Source organism: Durio zibethinus, chromosome 5 (genome assembly GCF_047325235.1).
Source record: "Durio zibethinus cultivar Kanyao isolate XHJ-2024 chromosome 5, ASM4732523v1, whole genome shotgun sequence".
NCBI classification, from domain to species: Eukaryota; Viridiplantae; Streptophyta; class Magnoliopsida; order Malvales; family Malvaceae; genus Durio; species Durio zibethinus.
Window position 1 is genome coordinate 20,486,964 of NC_143166.1, and position 10,118 is coordinate 20,497,081.

The following is a 10,118-nucleotide window of genomic DNA, read 5'->3' on the forward strand; positions in this document are numbered from 1 at the left end:
CTTTTGTGAGGTTAAGTATTTGTAGAGAAAGAAAATAAGCAACCCAAAGGGAAAAAGATGAATTTGACAACAAATGCTATATCTACAAAGCCAAAATATTCAAAAAAGCCTTTTAGTTTAAAGAAATAGAAAACTTATGAGAAATAATAAGAGTTTCAGCATGGAATTGGAAATTATACTAATCAAATTGTTTGAAAAAAGAAAGGCAAGGGCAATCTATTGTTAATTTTCATTATTTGCTTAAAAATGTTCAGCCAATTTAAATCAAGTATTTGAATAATTGTCAAAAACTTAAGAAAAAGAAAGGAAAACCAATATTAGGTTCTAAATGATACATAAGTCAATATCCTTGGATCATTATTAGACCTATAGATGCAAGAAAGACCAACTCTATTGTAATCTATACACTCAATTGACCATCTCATATCAAACCCTAATGTAAGCAATTTCGAGGTTATTTCATAAGGGTAATATGCCTCATTTTTTGAGCTTATACAAACCATTGAAATGACCCTGCAAGTCTTTAGAATGTCATACATAAACAAAATTTATGATACTAGTAAACTCAACTACTTTCACTTGAGCCATTCTCCTTCGAGCAAAGTTAAAACTATTTGTTCAGAGTTGAAAAAAATTCACATATGATCTTTCAAAGATAGTAAGGGATAAGAGAATAGGATTCATTTAGAAAATAGTCATGCTATAAAGAATTCAATAGTAGCACTCATGCTTTTAACAAAGCAAAATGAAGCCCAAAAATCATGGAACTCTTTTTTCTTTCAGTGGCAATAGCAAGTTCAAGTTCAATGTCAACCAAACCTATTATTGAAATTGACATGAACATGAGAATTATTTAAACTCAAACATGGTACTTTGCCATTGGCTAATTTAGGGATATTGTTAGAGCAATTCATGAAATTAGGTTGCCAAAAATTAATTAATGAGGGATATAGCAGGTAACTTCATCCATTGAAAGAGATTTGTAAGAAAGATCATAGCTTCTATTGGCCAAGTTAACATCAATAATTTGAATCTTACAATCATAATTTGAGATTCCTTTGGCATAGTACTTTTTTCTTAAAAATTCATGATGGTTTTATTGTTTTAGAAAAATAGTTGGAAAATAAGATCACTTTAAAAAACACAATCTCTCTAAAGATGAAAAAGGTAGTTGATATTATTAAAATATTCACATAATGAAGAGCAATGTTATAGATTTCATGCATGAAAAATAGGAATGAAAAAAACAAGGTGAATAGAGGAAACATGGCCCCTTAAAAAGTTGCTAAAGTTTTTTTTTGTTGAAACATGAATTGAGCCAAGTTGACCCAAATCCATTAGTATATCCAAATAGGCATTATCTAATTCCTATTATAAGTTGAGTTAGAATTCTATTCCCAATAAAATTCCACATAAGTGCTATTAGAGGTCTATTCCTAATGGAATTAAGATATGTGACATATAAATAAGCACATATACTAGGAAAAATTAGAAAGTAGTAATCTTAATTACTCTAGTAAAAAGTTCTATATCTTCAACTTTCCCTTGCTTAATCCTTTGGTGTCCTCCTAAAACCCTAGGACTTGAAGTGTGAAAACTTGTGGACAACTCTAGTAGATGTTCCATAGACTAGAAAGATTAAATAAGTTGTTGAAAGAGTAAAATAAGTGGATCATTTGAGGTTTATAAAGCAAGCATTAGTAAATTGATCTTGAAAATTCATATTAGCATTTGAGTAGATAATCCTAAATCAACTAATATTCTTTTAGTTATATCAAAGCATTATTATTCTTGTTTTCACCTTTAAGAAGCAACATGCTAGAATATCTTTAAACACTTAGAATGATTTTTAATAGTGAAAATTTGAGCACATGCTTTTAGACCAAATATTTTACAAAAATATATACCCTAGGGTAGTATGAATTTATGGTAAAAATTTGGTATTAAAATCACTTATGGTTTGAGAAAAAAAATCATACTCAAATTGGTTTTAGACCTATCAAAGCATTATTATTCTTGTTTTCACCTTTAAGAAGCAGCATGTTAGAATATGTTTAGAAACTTGGAATGATTTTTAGTAGTGAAAATTTGAGCACATGCTTTTAGAACACATATTTTACAAAAATATATACCCAAAGGTAGTATGAATTTATGGTAAAAATTTGGTATTAAAATCACTTATGGTTTAAGAAAAGCCAAACTTTGATTGTAGATTTTTCTCACATGTTTGACTTAAAAAGTTGAAATTTATATGGTTAGAATCCTTGTCATATAAGCTTTCCCTGCATATATTATTCAAAATTTTTCAATTTGTGGCTAATGAGAATTAAAGATTTAAATTTTTGGAGGGCTATACTAAAAAATCAAAAAAGTTTTTTTTGATAAAAATGTTGTTTTTTCCAGTCATGGAAATGGTGCATAGGTTATGTGTGGTGCTTTCTTGGTAGATTTTAGAACATTTTTTCACCGAACTTGATTTATAATTTTCTAATATTTTCTATAATTTTTCAAAATCATGAAAGCGTATATGTGTAATTTTCTTATAAAATTATATAATTTTGGTATTTAAAATTCACTCTCACACTTTGAAACATGTATATTGGATTTTGGTGAGTGAAAGGTACATTTAGCTACTTAGAAATGAGTGGACTCAATGATATATCTCTAATTAACTAGTTAAAAATTGATTAGTCATAACAAATAAATATTTTTTCAATAATTGATAATCATGGCATTAATATTTAGAATATAAATATATTTTATGGAATATGTTTGTCACCCTACAATCATATCACATGGCATGACATGATTATTTTATTTTATGTATGTGATACAAAAAACAACATAATGTGAATAAAGGGAATTGTCCCTATATTTTATTGTAAATAATTTGACATTTTATTTCATCTCATATACTTATAGATGATTTTATTGTAAAATTTTTTATGTTAGGATCTAAGAATAAATTTGATGGTTTAATTGCTTTTATAATGAAATATTAAGATAAAGTGCCTAATTAAAGTTCTATGCAATGATGTAAATAATGGCAACTTAAAGTACAATAATGACTTTTACAAAAGAAGAAAAAGTTAATGGGACTAATTAGTTAATATATGGCATAGGAAGATTTGATATCTTCTAAATGAAAAAAGGATCTTGAAATTATAACCAATTTCATAGATCCACTTGAGTAAAAGAATATGACCTCACATAGAAAAAACTTAGATGCTTAACAAAGTTGGTTTAAAAAAGATTGTAATGCATTTTTTACTATGCCCAAATACATGCATGATGAGCTTATTTGAGAGTTTGAGACTTTCTAAGCTATTTGTTAGTTTGAGACTTTTTAAGCTATTAAAAAAATGTGGGATCAATTTGAAATGAAATTGGTGGATGAACAACTTCTAAGCTTCATGCATTGAATTTTAAGTTTCACCAATATGTTATGAATCTTTCACACTCTATAGGAAATCACTTAAGGTTGACGTATGCAATGATAAAAGAGTGAAGAGTGGCTAGAGCTGAACTCACTTATGAACATTAGGTTCAATCAATTATAAAGTCATTTTTATGCTTCTTAAGCAAAGCGAAATTAATGCTAACACATAATGATAGTGTGAAAACTTTTGATGATATTTATCGTCATCTTGAGCTTCAATAGGAGTGCAAATAGGCAACCCTATTGCTAATGTAGCTTGTGTTGATTAGTGCAAGGGAAAATGGCACAAGCATAATTAGCAAAATGGATCAAAGCATAAGAATGCTTATAATTTGACACCAAAAAATGACAATGTGGCCAAATGTCAAAAGTTAAGTGCAAAAATAAGAACATTAACAAATTTAAATGCTAGAAAAATGGAAAAATAAGTCACTTTGCCTGTAATTATGTGAAGTAGAAGATGGTATAACCCAAGCCTGGCTCTTGTAGCACTTAATTTGTTCACATGTTCTTATTGCTTGTTTTCTCTTTAGTTGGATTATAGACTCATGTGCAACAAAAAATATAAGTTGAAATAGAGTAGTATTGGTAGATTACAAACTAGTTTCAGTAATTAACCATTATGTTACCATAGGTAATGGATACCAGGTGAAAGTCCTTATGTTGGAAGCTATGAACTGAAGTTGCATAACAGGTGGACCTTACTTTTGCATATATGTTGTATGCACCACGAATTGAATGTAATCTATTTTTAGTTTTAGCATTATTAAAGTTAGATTTCTTTTTCAGTTTGAGGGAAATCATTTGGATACTTATTTAGAAAATAAGTTTTATGGTCATGGTAACTTGAACAATGATTCCTTTACATTGATTTTGAAATATAATAGTAATTATGCTTCATATGTTGAATTTTATTCTGATAATATGTCTAATCTATTAAATGGTATAACAAATTAGGTAATGTCAACCAAGAAAGAATGGGAAAGTTGATTAAAGAAGACTTGTTACAATCTCTTAAAAAGATTAACCTACCTATTTATGAACCTTTCCTTGCAGAAAAAGCATGTAAGAAACCTACTATAAGATAAAAAGGACATATCAATCTTTGGTTCTAATCAATTAAGATATTTATGGACCTATGAATGTGAAAGCAAGCTATAGAGTCTCTCATTTCATTACATTGATTAATGATTGTTAGTCGTATTGATTACTATATTTGTTATCTCATAAATTAGTAGCTTTAAATTATTTTAAATGCATTCTGGCAAAGGTTGAGAATAACAAGAGAGAATAATTAAGATTCTCCATATTGATAGAGGTCGAGAATATTTATCAAAACAATTAGAAAAATTTGTGAGAAAAATGAAATAAGTAGGTAATTAACTATTCTTGATTGATAATTTTATTTTTTTAGAATTATCATGAACGTATTTGTTAATCATATTACTTAATAAATTTATGATAGATTTCTAGCAATTTAATTCAACTATCCACCTAATTAATTTATTTGTCTCATGTTAGAGTTAAAATAAATGGTAAAAGAATAAGGTGAAATTGTAAGGAAATTTGAAGATTAAAAAGACAAGGAAGTGGCATGAAAAATGAAAGAACGTGCATAGGTGAATACATGTACATGAAGAAGATAGAAGTTATAAGATGTCTTTAAAGTAACACACACATTTGGTTGTTGCGTTGGCCTCCTATTTGGACAAAAGATGAAAATTGGCCACTCTTGCATGAAAAAGGAAAGGTAGCAAACTTTTAAAGTTGAGAGCTGCTTGCTTGTATAAATAAGTGAAGAAACTGATAACTATATGTGTCTTGGCTGTAACCACTCTTTGCATGAGATGTAAAAGCCACCAAGTAGCTGTCAAGAGGAACCGGTTGACATGTAGGCCAGTTGTCAAGACCTTGTAATTTGGTTGCATAAAGGCTTGATGAGCTAGTCACATTTGTATGAAGAATAGGACAATGATATGGGGGACCATATTAACAAATGGTTAAAAAGACCTGCTTTACTACATCAATTGCTGTTACGTTTGAGAGGTACTTACTATTAAAAAAAATGCTATTGCTTCCACTATATAAAGTCATGTACTTTTCAAAATAGGGCACAAAATTATCTGTTACCTTAGTAGATAGAACTTAATAATAATGCCCAAAGAGAGAAAACTTGTAGGTTACTTAGCATTTTGGTGCACCCTTATTGGCAATTGCATGATAATTAGATAAAGAGAAAAATGTAACATATTTTGTATTGCATGAAAGGAAACCTCCTACCTGAAATGTGGTCGAGAGTTTTTGAAAGAAGAGCCCAATTGGGATGCCATTACTTGTTGTCATGAGTTAAACTCTATGATTTTTCTTTTTGGTGCATACAATTTGCTTGATTGAGGTGTTGACTTGCCTGCTTCTTGCCATGCCATCGATGCATGAAATGAGGAAAATTAAATTGCAACTAAAAAAAGATGCCTGGCTACTATATGTCATGATTTTAGGGGGAATTTTATAGCCAATTCTACAAAGATGACTTTGAATTTTTCTCCTCTTCCATTAGATGGCAAGAGTGCATAAGGATCCATTCAAGAACATTCAAAAAGAAGCAAACCATGGATTGCCAATTATAAACCATTGCCACTAGATTTCTCCTTTTATGTTGCTTCTGATTTTTAGGGTATTAAAAAGGTTTTTGTTGAAAAAATCAGAGGGCACATTAGCATGCAACTGAAGAATAAGTTTGAATGGCAATGGCACATTAAAAGGAGGAAGAACGCAAGAAAATGGGAATGTGGTGCATGAGCATTTCCAATTGCTACTAGATTTTAGGAAGTTACGATTTAGGAGTTTGAAAAGCTCTAAAAAAATTGGCCTTTATTGAGTTTAAATGGTTGCCAACACCCTCACACATGGCTAATTAGGATCCTCTCAATGGACCACACTTGGAAGCTCACATGATGGAAAAATGACATTGATAAGATAGTTTTTGCATTTTTAGTTTTTTTTTTCAACTCCAAAATAATCCACGTTTGAGCTAGAATTTTGAAGGTTGAGTTTGTATTATTTTTAGCCATTGATTGGCTAAAAATTAACTTAGCTTTGACCTTTAAAGAGAACATTTTTAGGGCTGTAAAAGGGTGACACATTTTTTTTATTTTTTGGTTTTCTTTTATTGGGGTAGAAATGGATCAAGCAGGCAGTAGCCATGGTCGGTCTGGTAGAGCTCTTTTAGCCTCCATTTAGCTTTGTTTTTGGGCTATTTTCTTAGCTAATTTACTTATCTTTCGTTGTTTCTATGTTATATTCTTGGCCAATTTACTTGTCTTCTAGTTATTTTTCATGCCTTAAGCTCTATTTTAAATTTCAAACACTCTGGTTAATCTTAAGTTAATGAAATTTCAGTCTTTAGCTACTTTGTTTCAAGCACCATTTTGTTGTCTTTTTCCATTGTGTTCAGTTCAGTTTTTCTTTAAGTTTTTACCATTTTTATGTTGGTTGAGCTTGGATATGGGTTGAAGATGAAAGCCCATAGTGACGTTGAGTGTGAGAAATCATCTAAGGGGTCTTAGATGGCTTGACTCTATTTTAGCTCATTTTATTGTTCAATTTTCATTCATTATTTTCAACCCATTTTTTCACCCATTTTTTTTTTTTGGTTTTTGAACTTGCTAACCGTGCATTTTTTGTTTGTTTTTAAGTCTTTTTTCAAGATATGGTTTTAGTTTAAGAATATCATGCAGGTATCTTAAGTTATGCTAGCATTTAGGTTGAAAGGTCCATGTTATTCTCACTTTTCTTAATGCATTTTCAACAGTATTTTTGTTCCCATTTTGTTTGATATTTGGGAGTTAGTTCCTATAGGTTTTTTGTTGTATTTAAAGTCTAATTTAAGTTCATGATATTTGTTTTAATGTTTGCATGCATCTCATGTTTTTTTTCCTTGCATTATAGCTCATAGGTTCACTTGGTAGTCCATTGTGTTTTATTTTATTATTTTTCTTTTTTTTTAGGTACTGTGTAGTTCAGTGTTGGCTGTTTCCAGCCCTATTAAATCCATGTTTAGGTTATTTTTCAAGTCTTTTTTATGTCATTTGCTACCATATATGTTAGGTTGCATTTTTTTTTAGTTATTTACATGTTATTATTTTAAGCGTTTGATGAAATGCCTACTTAGAATTCAATCTTTTCATTTTCTATTTTAAATTTTCAGTTAGGATAAGTTTTTAAATGTGGATGCAAAATTGAATGATACATTTTAGGTCATTTCCATGTTTAAATCATGTGCATTTAGGGTTTTGCATTGTAGGGTAATGTCTATGTCCATTGAGGGTTTATTTCTAAAATGTTTAACTTTGAATTTTTATCTTTTTATTAGGTTTTGGGGACTAATTTTTGCTTCTATTCTAGGTTTTGCTCCAATCCCTAAATTTGCTAAATTTGGCCTTTAATTTGTGCCTTAACTTGCCTTTACAATGCTTGTTTGTTAGTCAATTTAAGCTTCATTAATGTTTATATGGTTTTAATTACTGTTAATTGCATAATAATTTAGATTTATAATTTCATGTATGTGTATGCCATAGCCCAAATACCTTTTAGCCCATTTTAGGATTTTAGTTCCATGCCATTTAATTTTATATTCATGCATTTACATTTCAATTATGGGTTAGGTTATTATTCAGGGTAAATTGCAATTTTATTTCTTTTTGTTAAATTTAATTTCATATTATCCATGAATAATTATTGTATTTTACTTTTATAATGTCTATTCTTTAATTTAGAACCTTTTTAGTTAGGTTTTAGATACTTTCTTTTTTTAATAACTTTATATTTTAAGTAACTTTTCACTTTTAGTAAGTTTTAGGGTTGATTTAGAAACTTTTCATAATTTGTTAGCAATTAGGTTAAAGTTTCATTCATCATAATTTTTAGGGTTAATTAGTTGTTAATGTAGGTTTAATTGATTAATTTAGTGTAATTAAACAAAAAATCTCCCCTCAATCCAAATATATCCTAGAGATCCAATCTCAATGATTCACCTTAAACTAGAAACCCAATCCTTATAGAGATGATAACCCGGAATACTTTCAATCTATATTACTTGTGCAGCTTGTATACTTATGATACTTTTGCATAATTAGCAATGAGTTTTTGGCACCATTACCGGGGATTGATGCACTTAGATTAGGGTTAATATTGATACCAAGCATACTAGGATGTAGTTGGGTCACCTTCTTTTGTAGATAGTTGTAAATACTTTTTTTTTATTTTCTTCTTTTAGGTTTTATGATCTACAAATCTATAGTTGGTCCATGCGAAGGAGTAGAACCCTTGATCTGATCCCTCTAAACCCAGAAATAGAAAGAACACTTAGGAAAATTATGAGGAAAAAACAAGAGAATATTGCTCCACCTAAAACCATGGTCAATCCCAATGATAACAAAACCTTGCGGGATTATGTTGTACCCAATGTTGATGGTTTTTAGCAAAGTATAAGATGGCCAACAATCCAAGCAAACAATTTTGAAATCAAGCCTGCCATAATCCAAATGATCCAGACCTTAATACATTCAAACACAATGGTGTATTTCATGATGCCATTAGAATTAGGTTATTCCTTTTCTCTCTCTATGATCAGGTTAAGAATTGGCTCACTTCAAATGCCTTCTGGATCGATCATTATTTCAAACGATCTTATCTAAAAATTTTTGCAAATGTTATTTCCACATGCAAAGACCATAAAGCTTCACAACGACATCACTAATTTCACTCAATATGATTCTAAGTCTCTTTATGAAGCTTGAGACTAATATAAGGAATTGCTTAGGAGGTGTCCTCATCATAGCCTACCCAGATGGCTAAAGGTTAAGACCTTTTATAATGGTCTCTTCAGACACAATAGGATAATCATAGCCGTTGTAGCTGGTGGCACCCTCATAAGTAAGTCTATAGATGATGCCTTCAAGCTCATCAAAGACATGGCTGCCAACCACTATTAGTGGTCATTTGAAAGATAAAACTAGAAGAAGGCTGTCAGATATAAGAGTTAGATGCCTTTAGTGCTATTATTGCTCAGATAGCTAGTTTAGCTAAAAAAGTATAGGCCTTAAGATTCAATTTTGTTCCTACACCTACTCCTATTTCTAGCCTTGTCCAATCCATACAGAGCCCTTTTTTAGTTGTGATATGTGTGGACATGGCCATTCAGTAGATCATTGCCCTATTAGGATAGAGCTTGTCCATTCTGTTGCTCAGCTTAGTAGGCAACAAAGCAATCCTTACTCTAACACTTACAATCTAGGTTGAAAAAATCACCCGAATTTTTCATGAGCAAACAATCAAGGTCAGTGCTTTAATTTTAAAACCCAACACCATCCTAGTTTTTCTCACCCTTTAGCTCCTCAATACCAACCACCACCACTTATTCTTTCTCCACAAGAGAAGAAAAATTCCCTTGAACATTTGTTGTTTTCCATCCTTTAAAACTACAACAACATGTTGCTAAATCAAGTTAACCTTATCCAAGGGCAGGCTGCAACCCTTTAAAGTCAGGCAACTACCATAAAAAACTTAGAGGTGCAAGTCAGATAGATAGTTAGTGCCTTCGATAGCTGCCCTTAAGGTAGCCTTCCTAATAACATTGAAGTCAATACATGAAGGGAAGAAAAGGAACATTGCAAGGTCG

The 10,118-nt window shown here is 30.4% G+C and overlaps 1 non-coding gene across 1 annotated transcript; it reads right to left on the minus strand.

The window, feature by feature from the left end:
• Positions 1 to 9,174: 9,174 nt before the first annotated feature.
• LOC149518766 (small nucleolar RNA R71) lies at positions 9,175 to 9,281 on the minus strand. The gene has a single exon (XR_016342507.1). It is a non-coding gene; the product is annotated as a small nucleolar RNA R71 (small nucleolar RNA).
• Between the last annotated feature and the right edge of the window lie 837 nt (positions 9,282 to 10,118).